This window comes from Elephas maximus, chromosome 20 (assembly GCF_024166365.1).
Source record: "Elephas maximus indicus isolate mEleMax1 chromosome 20, mEleMax1 primary haplotype, whole genome shotgun sequence".
Lineage (NCBI taxonomy): Eukaryota > Metazoa > Chordata > Mammalia > Proboscidea > Elephantidae > Elephas > Elephas maximus.
The window spans coordinates 18,104,785-18,114,880 of record NC_064838.1 but is presented as its reverse complement, the minus strand read 5'-3'; positions in this window follow the sequence as shown (position 1 = coordinate 18,114,880).

The window sequence follows — 10,096 nt, the reverse complement described above, 5'->3', positions numbered from 1 at the left end:
GTATTTCAGCACCAGCAAGTTCTGTGTCTTGTACAAAGACTTATTTCTAGAGATTGCCAAAGACACAGGTCTGTTTGACACTCAGGATAAAGCCTCATCTCCACAGCCAGGTATTCGTGGCCATAAATAACATGGTCTCAATGCACCCGATAGCTTTTCCATTCTATCCTGGCTGCGTACGTCAGCAGGGCTGATTAATTCACTGGCCTATCCCATCCCTCAACACCGCTTCTACTTCCTCACTTCTCAGCATTTGCTCAGATTTTCCCATGTTCCTAAAATGCAGGTTCCCTCTTTCTTACCAAGCTCGATTCTATCCAGGATATAGAACCTAATTCATATTATGTCTCTTGTGTGAATTTTTCCACAAAAATTCCACAGCTGCAGTGATGTCTCCCTGTAACCCCCATTTAGGATGACCACGTTCCAACTGTGGTTGGCGTGATTGGCTTTTTCCATCGGTTGCTTGACCTCAAGTACCAGAGTTCCTCTTGGATAAGGACCATATGTTACTTATTGATTTGTTCATTTATTGCTTTTTTGCTTTCTTTCAAAAAGGCTGTAAGCAGGAGACAGAATCTTGTCATCTGTATACCTCCAGCCCTGCTACTTCTCGGCAGATCTATTATAAACTCCCAGAAAGTTTTAGTTGAGTGGTTGGATTTACACATTGTCATTAAAAAAAAAAAAAATTGGGGGGGGGCGGGTACACTTTTATGTTTGAATATTTCATGGAGATTTGACATTCAGCGAGAATACCATAAGCTAGTGGAGCTGGCTTGTTCTGAGGATTAAAAGTATGTTTTGAACATTTGCAACTTCTGTTCAAGTGCTTGCCCCTCAGGGAATGATTGGCATTAGGCTGATGCACTTTTGTGGCCTGGTATTTCTTCCTGGAATCCCTTTGTTTGGCCTGCCCTGGGTGCCTAAGGTGGCAGGTATAGGGCAGTTTGAGGCAGGATCTGTCTCACCCCTAGATGATGAAGCCCCTCTTAGGTCTGGAGAACAAATATTTTAACCTTGGAATCACTAAGTTCTAGCTGAAGGCCACAGACCACCCATGGACTAAAGAAAAACTTATGAAACACTTCTTCTGTGCCTGGCGTCCTACTTAATTGATATTGTAAAGTTTAATCTCCACAATAACTCTTCAAGATAAGTGGTATCATTCCCATTTTACAGATAAGAAAACTCTTGCTTAGGTAGTTTCAATCCCATGCAAGACCACAGCCCTGAGTGGCCAGACCAGGGAGAGAAGCCCAGTTTATCCTAAACACCCTGGGCCCTAAATGTGGTCAGCATTGCATGTAACTCTTTGGAAAAAGCTCTCTTAATACACCAAGATGGAGTATCAGGTCTTTGTAATAAATTGTTTCCTTTTTATTGACTTGAAAGAAAATGCAACTGTGAATACTGTACATTAATAGGTTTTATGCGTAAGTAATGGTTTGATGGGCCTCTGTGACGTCTAGTATTACAGCAAGTGATCATTAGATTGTAAGAAGAGGAAAATGTGCTTTATTGCTAGAAAATGGAATCCTTCCTCAAATGTAAAGGTAGGTATAAAAGATTGATTTGAAAGGTCAGGGTTAACAAGCTCATTAATGGCTGGGTTAAAATCCAACTCAATCTGTCCTTTTTTCAGACAAGTGAATCATTTAGCTAAGTGATGCCCTATATTGGTTGCCTGAGGCTTTTCATCTAGCCAAGGCAGAGATTCGATGAAGCCTTGTGTGGTAGACAACAGTGGCTGAGATCATGGGCTATGGAGCAAGAAATCAAATCCTAGCTCTTTTCTTCACTGCGGAGTCACTGAGTAGTGCAAACAATTAAGCACTTGACTATAAGCAAAAAGTTGACAGTTTGAATCCACCTAGAGGCAACAGAAGAAAGGCCTGGCAATCTGCTTCCAAAAGGTCACAGCCTTGAAAACCCTATGGAGTGCAGTTCTACTCTTCACGTGTAAGGGTTGCCATGAATCAGAATTGATTTGATGGCAATTGTTTTAGGTAACCTTGACTGTATCATACAACCTTTTTTTACCACAGTTTTCTTAAGTGAAGAAAATACAGATAAAATCTACCTCACAGAACTGCTAAGAAAATTACACGAGGTAATTCATGTACCACACCTGGTACAATGCTAAGTATGTAATAAGCTCTTGAAAAATATTAACTATTATTATCTTCTAAATTAGAGGTCTGCAACCTTTCTCTGTAAGGGGTCAGATAATAAAGAGTTCACTCTTCGTAGGCCATACATAGTTTTTGTCACAACTATTCAAATCTGCCCTTATTGCATGAAAGCAGCTACAGACAATACGTAAATGAACATGACTGTGTTCCAATAAAACTTTATTGACATAAATAGATGGCCAACAGATTTGACCTGTGGGTCATAATTTGTTGGCCCCTGTTCTAATCAAAACTATGCAGGAATAAACATTCCAATCTGACCAAAGTTCTCCTGAGGATGGAAAATAATTGCAAGGATGGTAGGGGCTTATAAAGCAGGACTAATCTCCATTCTACACTGAGAGTGAAGGAACCAAGTTGTACACAGTTGAGTGGTTCCCAGATCAGGATAATCATGGAAAGTTTTAAAAATACAAATTCCAAGAACCCACCAAGAACTACCAAATCAGCATATCAGGTGATGTGGCTGAATACTCTGTATTTCTTTCAGCAATCCTGATGTGTAGAATCTTGCTTTGAATCTTCAGGGATTGAATATGGCAGCCACCTGAGCAAGAATGGTGAATGGGACGCATCTTCCATATTTTCAACCTTAACCTTCAAGAGTCTATTAGAAAGAAGCTTCTCTGTCTCTCTTAAGCCCTGGGGTAACCACTGGAAATGCTGTCAAATCTTTCCTTTCAGCAGATCCATATTCATACCAGAGGTAAATTGAGCTGTAACTCACCTGAGATCATGAGCCCACAGAGGAAATCTCAACATGGGTAAAAAAAAAAAAAAGGGTAAGATGTATGCTAAATGTGGAAGCGTCTTAGATATCTAGTGCTGCTCTAACAGAAATACCACAAATAGATGTCTTTAACAGAGATTTATTCCCTCATAGTTTAGCAGGCTGTTGTTAGGTGCCATCAAGTTGGTTCCGACTCTTAGTGACCCTATGTACAACAGAATGAAACACTATTTGGTTCTGCACCATCCTTACAATTGTCAACAGTTGAGCCCATTGTTGCAGCCACTGTATCAGTCTATCTTGTTGAGGGTCTTCCTCTTTTTCTCTGATCCTCTACTTTACCAAGCGTGATGTCCTTCTCCAGACACTGGTCCATTCTGATAACATGTCTGTCATGGATTGAATTGTGTTCCCCAAAAATATCTTGTCAGCTTGGCTAGGTCATGATTCCCAATATTGTGTTATTGTCTACCATTTTGTCATCTGATGTGCTTCCCTACGTGTTGTAAATCCTATCACTATGATGTTTATGAGATGGATTAGTGGCAGTTACATTGATGAGATCTACAAGATTAGATAGTGTCTTAAGCCAATTTCTTTTGAAATATAAAAGATAGAAGTGAGCAGAGAGACAGGGGACCTCATACCACCAAGAAAGCAGTGCTGGGAGCAGAGCATGTCCTTCGGACCTGAGGTTTCTGCGCTGAGATGCTCCCAGATCAAGGGGAGACTGAAGACAAGGACTTTTCCTCCAGAGCCCACAAAGAGAGAAAGCCTTTACCTGGACCTGGAGCCCTGAACTGGGACTTCTAGCCTACCGGACTGTGAGAAAATAACCTTCTCTTTGCTAAAGCCATCCACTTGTGGTATTTCTGTTAGAGCAGCACTAGGTGACTAAGACAATGTCCAAAGTATGTGAGACAATCTCATCATCCTTGCTTTTAAGGAGCATTCTGGCTGTACCTCTTCCAAGACAGATACGTTTGTTTTTTTGGCAGTCCATTGTATATTCAATATTCTTCATCAGCACCATAATTCAAAGGTGTCAATTCTTCTTCACTTTTTCTTATTCATCATCCAGCTTTTGCATGCATATAAGGCAGTTGAAAACACAATGGCTTGGCTCAGGTGCACCTTAGACTTCAAAGAGACATCTTTGCTTTTTAAGATTTTAAAGAGGTCTTTGCAGCATATTTGTGCAATGCAATGCATTCTTTGATTGGAAGCAGCAGTCAAGAAATTGGAGCCTATCAAAATAGTTAAACCTCAATTCTTTTTGGTATAGTGATTCTATGTATTCCTTCCATCTTCTTTTAATGCTTCCTGTGCTGTTTAATATTTTCCCTGTAGAATCCTTCAATATTGCAACTTGAGGACTGAATTTTTTCTTCAGTTCTCTCAGCTTGAGAAGTAACAAGCTTGTTCTTCCGTTTTGGTTTTCCATCTCCAGGTCTTTGAACATTTCATTATAATGCTTAGTCTTCTCGAGCTGCTCTATGAAATCTTCTGCTCAGCTCTTTTACTTCATCATTTCTTCATTTGTTTTAGCTACTTGACATTCAAGAGCAAATTTCATTCTCTTCTGATACCATGTTTGTCTTTTCTTTCTTTCCTGTCTTTTTAATGACCTCTTGTGTTCTTCACATGTGATGTCCTTGATATCATTCCACGACTCCTCTGGTCTTCAGTCATTAGTTTCAATGCATCAAATCTATTCTTGAGATGGTCTCTAAATTCAGGTGGGATATATTAAAGGTCATACTTTGGCTCTTGTGGACTTGTTCTTTAGCTTCAACTTGAACTTGCATATGAGCAATTGATGGTCTGTTCTGCAGTTGGCCCCTGGCCTAGTTCTGATAGTGAGCTTTTCTATCGTCTCTTTCCACAGATGTAGTCGATTTGATTCCTGTGTATTCCATCTGGCAAGGTCCACATGTACAGTCACTGTTTATGTTATTGACAAAAGGTATTTGCAATGAGGAAGCCATCAGTCTTGCAAAATTCTATCACGCAATTTCCGGCATCATTTCTATCCACGAGGCCATATTTTCTAACTACCGATCCTTCTTTGTTTCCAACTTTTAGGAGATTAGAAGTCTGAATTCAGGGTACCAGCTCCAGGGGAAGCCTTTCTCACTCTGTTGGCTCTGGAGGAAGATCCTTGTCATCAATCTTCCCTTGAACTAGGAGCTTATTAGTTCAGGGACTCTGGGTCTAGAGGACTCGTTCTTCTCCTGGCACTACTTTCTTGGTGGTATGAGGTCCCCTGTCTCTCTGCTTCCTTCTCTCTTTTATATCTCAAAAGAGATTGGCTTAAGATACAACCTAATCCTGTAGATTGAGTCCTGCCTCATTAGCATAACTGCCTCTAATCCTGCCTCATTAATATCATAGAGGTAGGATTTACAACACATAGGATAACCACATCAGATGACAAAGTGGTGGACAATCACACAATACTGGGAATCATGGCCAAGCCAAGTTGACAGATATTTTGGGGGGACACAACTCAATCCGTGACAAAGTAGAACACCAATACTGCAAAATTCTCATTAAAAAAATAACAAAATCAAATTTTAAGCATGTTTCTATGGTCCCCTGGAAAGATGTTGATTAGGTTTTTGACAGTGCACCAAAAGCAAAGTTGTTTTGGAATTCATCCTCAGTCAACAATTTTTTTCCTTTTTTAAAAAACCACCAACTTGGTGCCCTGCTACAACCAATGTCTGCCCTGACAGGGAACACAACAGAGAGCCCCTGAGGGAGCAGGAGAGCAGTGGGATAAACAGACCCCAAATTCTCATAAAAAGATCAGACTTAATGGTCTGACTGAGACTAGAAGGACCCCGGTGGCCATGGCCCCCAGACCTTCTGTTCCCCCAGGACAGGAACCATTCCCGAACCCAACTCTTCAGACATGGATTGGACTGGATAATTGGTTGGAGAGGGATGCTGGTGAGGAGTGAGCTTCTTGAATCAGGTGGACACTTGAGACTATGTTGGCATCTCCTGCCTGGAGGGCAGGTGAGAGGGTAGAGGGGGTTAGAAGCTGGCTAAGTGGACATGAAAAGAGAGAGCGGAGGGAGACAGCGGGCTGTCTCATTAGGGGGAAAGGAATTGGGAGTATGTAACAAGGCGTATATAAGTTTTTGTGTGAGAGACCGACTTGATTTGTAAACTTTCACTTAAAGCACAATAAAAAAAAAAACTATAAAAAAAAGTACGTGAAAGATAAATAAAAAAGACATTTGGAGTGGGGGGGGGGGGAAAAACACCACCAACTCTTTCTGGGACTGTTTTCCTGACTCTTGGTGTGAGCTATGTTTGAGACTGCCTTTGCAGACCTCTATGTCTTTGCATCTACCCACCCCATCTATCAGTTTGTCATACTGTGATGGATTGCTTGTTACTAAGATGCTGAAAGCAATGCCACTGGTATTTCAAATACTAGCAGTGTTGGCCATGGTGGACAGGTTTCATCGGAGCTTCCATACTAAGACAGACTAGGAAGAAAGACCTGGTGATATACTTCTGAAAATTAGCTAGTAACAACCCTACGGATCACAACAGAGTATTAGAAGATGAACCCCCTAGGTTGGAAGGCACTACACAATAGCTGCAACGATGGACTCAAACATACCAGTGATCATAAAGATGGTGCAGAACCAGGCAATATTTTGTTCTCTTATAAAGTCACTACAAGTCAGAGCCAACTTGACAGCAACTAACCATAACAACATATCTTTGCATATGCTGTTTCCTTTATTTGGGATAAATATGTCCCTGTCACCTTGTTTATTACTTTTTATATATTGGATTTTAAATAAATGCTTCCTTAATATTCAGATTGCTTAATCAGCATGTCACTTTGGTGCTGGGGACAGTTAGAGTCAAGGCTAAATGCTACCCAAAATAAAACATGGTAGGTATGACCCAGCTTCTTCAAGTTGGGACATACCATCATCTCAAATTCATTTTGATCAGGCAAAGCAAGAAGATCCGCCCATCTACTTTTGAGGCCTGTAGAGATTAGAGGATTATTTGGGCCCTCCTTTCTATTGCTGTGTAACTGTAGAATAATTCATGATAGTAAAATTAGGATTTCTTTTCCAATTTATAAGAATTAAAAATTTTAAGTATTTTTAAATCTCTTAGATCAAAACAAGTCTTTGCTGCTCTTTGAGTGAGGACAGAAATGACATTAACCCAAGCACAAATTGCGTAGCTTTATGATTTTAATGGAGCAAAGAAAACTGATTTATTAATAAAGTGCATTGTTGAAAGAAAATCTTTGTGGAATTTCAGACTGTGCAATGCATCCATTTTTATTGGCATCACTTTGTTATGCTTTCAGAGATATTTATAATGTTATTTCACTGAAAATTCCTTTCCATGTTGTCATTTGTCTTCCATCTCCAGAAAGCTTCTCATCCAAATTAAAAAAAAGTTGGTCTTTCTTCTTTCTTCTACACCTCCTTAAAATCAATTGAAAGTGGCATCTCCTGGGAATGGGTCCATCTCTTATCCATGTCTGAAGTTTCTCCTGCTATTAGCAGGGGAAGAAAATGAGACTTTCTCTGAAAGATTTTGCTCCAGGAAATAGACCTCAGGCAAATGCTCCCACTCCTTTCTTACTCAGAAGTGATCTGCTTTAACACTCTTTAGCAAAAATAACAGAGAATGAGGGCCATCTTCACGAGCATGTGACCTGTTCAGTTGCATAAGGCCCCACATTTAGAAGGGTCCCACATTTGGCTTAATGCTCTGCTGTTGCCATCTTAAAATTCTTAATAATTTTGAACAAGAGGCTCCATGTTTTAATTTTGCACTGGGACCTAAAAATGTTGTAGGTTTGGTCCTGGAGAGAATCAACATGTTAGAGCACTGAATATTTTTCTCTAAATCATTTCTTTCCTAATGGAAAGAAAGAGAAACAACAAAATGTCAAAAAAATTTTCCAGCATTCTTACTATGAGAGCAGTTCTATGCTAAGCATCATTCGTGATCATGTTTCATCCCTAATCAACCCTGTAGGGGTCATTATTGCCTCCATTTAACAGATGAGGAAACCAAGGTTTAAAGAGAGTTAACGTGTCCCAGGTCATAGAACTATTGAGGGATGAACTTAGCTCTGCTTCCACAGACTGCTGCACCCTGCTACTCTATGTTCATTGTCAGTTCTCACTTTGCAATCAGCAGTTTCAGCATTTAACTAAACTCAAGTTCAACCACTTTCTCCAGTAAGATGATCTAGAAGGTATTGTAAGATTGGATTTAGGAGACGAAGTGAATAGATATTCTCCCTTTTAACACTGATCTCCCACCTCTACCTCCTTCTTCAGGCTGGAAAGCTAATTGTTTCTTAAACGTTCACAGAAATCTTTAAGACCTACTTTTTCCTCTGTATTTACAATGTCAGAGAAAACCCAAAACTGTGTATTTGATTGGGCTGAGGGTTGCGGGGACCATGGTCTTGGGGAACACCCAACTTAACTGGCATAATATAGTTTATAAAGAAAATGCTCTACATTCTACTTTGGCGAGCAGCATCTGGGGTCTTAAGAGCCTATGAGCCACCATCTAAGATACTCCACTGGTTTCGCCCCTTTGGAAGCAAGGGAGAGTGAAAAAAACTAAAGACACAAGGGAAAGATTAGTCTAAAGGACTAATGAACCACACCTACCACAGCATCCACCAGACTGAGTCCAGTACAACTAGATGGTGCCCGGCTACCACCACTGACTGCTCCGACAGGGATCACAATAGAAGCTCTTGGACAGAGCTGGAGAAAAATGTAGAAAAAATTTTAACTGACAAAAAAAGACCAGACTCATTGGCCTGATAGAGACTGGAGAAACACTTTTAGCTCAGTAATGAAGTCACTCCTGAGGTTCACCCTTCAACCAAGGATTAGACAGGCCCATAAAACAAAACGAGACTGAAGGGGCACACCAGCCTAGGGGCAAGGAGCAGACAGGAAAGCTAGTAATAGGGAACCAAGGTCAAGAAGGGAGAGTGTTGACATGTCATGGGGTTGTAAACCCATGTCATAAAACAGTATGTGTACTAACTGTTTAATGAGAAACTAGTTTGTTCTGTAAATCTTCATCTAAAGTACAATGAAAGCAAACAAACAAAAAACTGTGTATTTGATAAGTTTTCTTTCTCTCTGCCCAATATGCATCTCCCTTTCCTCTCACGATTGAGCCTCTCCATTCTCTTTGAACAACCACTCTCTCTCACTCTCTGTTCTTAATATTCTAGTGGAGTTGCCCCCATCCAATACCAGACAATCAAAATCTTCCATGCCTTGGGCACCATCAATTCAGATGGTTTTTATGACTGATTGATTGATTCAGGAATGGGAACCTTTGTGGAAATCACTAGCAAGGAGAAGTTTATTTGTTTGTTTTTCCATTGAGCTGGAAAATATAAGCGAGGTGCTCCTTGGGCTTCTAGAATCACTCAGAGCCAAGTGATGGAGGAAGAAATTTTCCTGATGCCATTGAGCCCCTTGATCTGTCCAGGTCCATCCTTTGGACAATTTTTTTTTTAAAGGCAAACATTCTTGATTTATTGAACTAGAATTTTGTTTAGTTTAAAGATTACTTCATGGAATAATTTTGGTTCAAGGTTTAAAATTTGTTTCCAGACAATTAGATCAGGGTGTTTCTCTAGTCTCAACGTGTCCAGTGATTCTGGCTTCCAATAAAAATTTGAAGTCCCTTTCCACAATTTTTCTCCTTTTGATCAAAGTTCATCTACTGGGTCCCTGATTAAAATGCTTAGAAATGTTAATGGTAAGGGAGGTTGTACAATTTGATTTTATGACACAAGAAAATCCTTTTTTTGCTTAAAAGTTCATTTTGTGATGCATTTCTGTCACTTCTGGCTAACATAAATAGCAATTGTATTTGTCAAAGAAAACCAAAGTTTTCTCAACACTATTGTGGAGGACTAGCAAGCCTAAACATTCACATTCTTTCAACTCATATTTCTCCTTTAGGTAGATGGGAATGATATGGAGTTAAGAGGCCAATACATCAAGAACTAAAAAAAATCTCAAACTCAAATATCATGTGCTAAACAATCTCAGTAATTTTTCTTCCCAGTTTTTTCTTTTTATAGCATAACTGCTGTTGTTATTATTTTTTTCAATCATAGTATAGC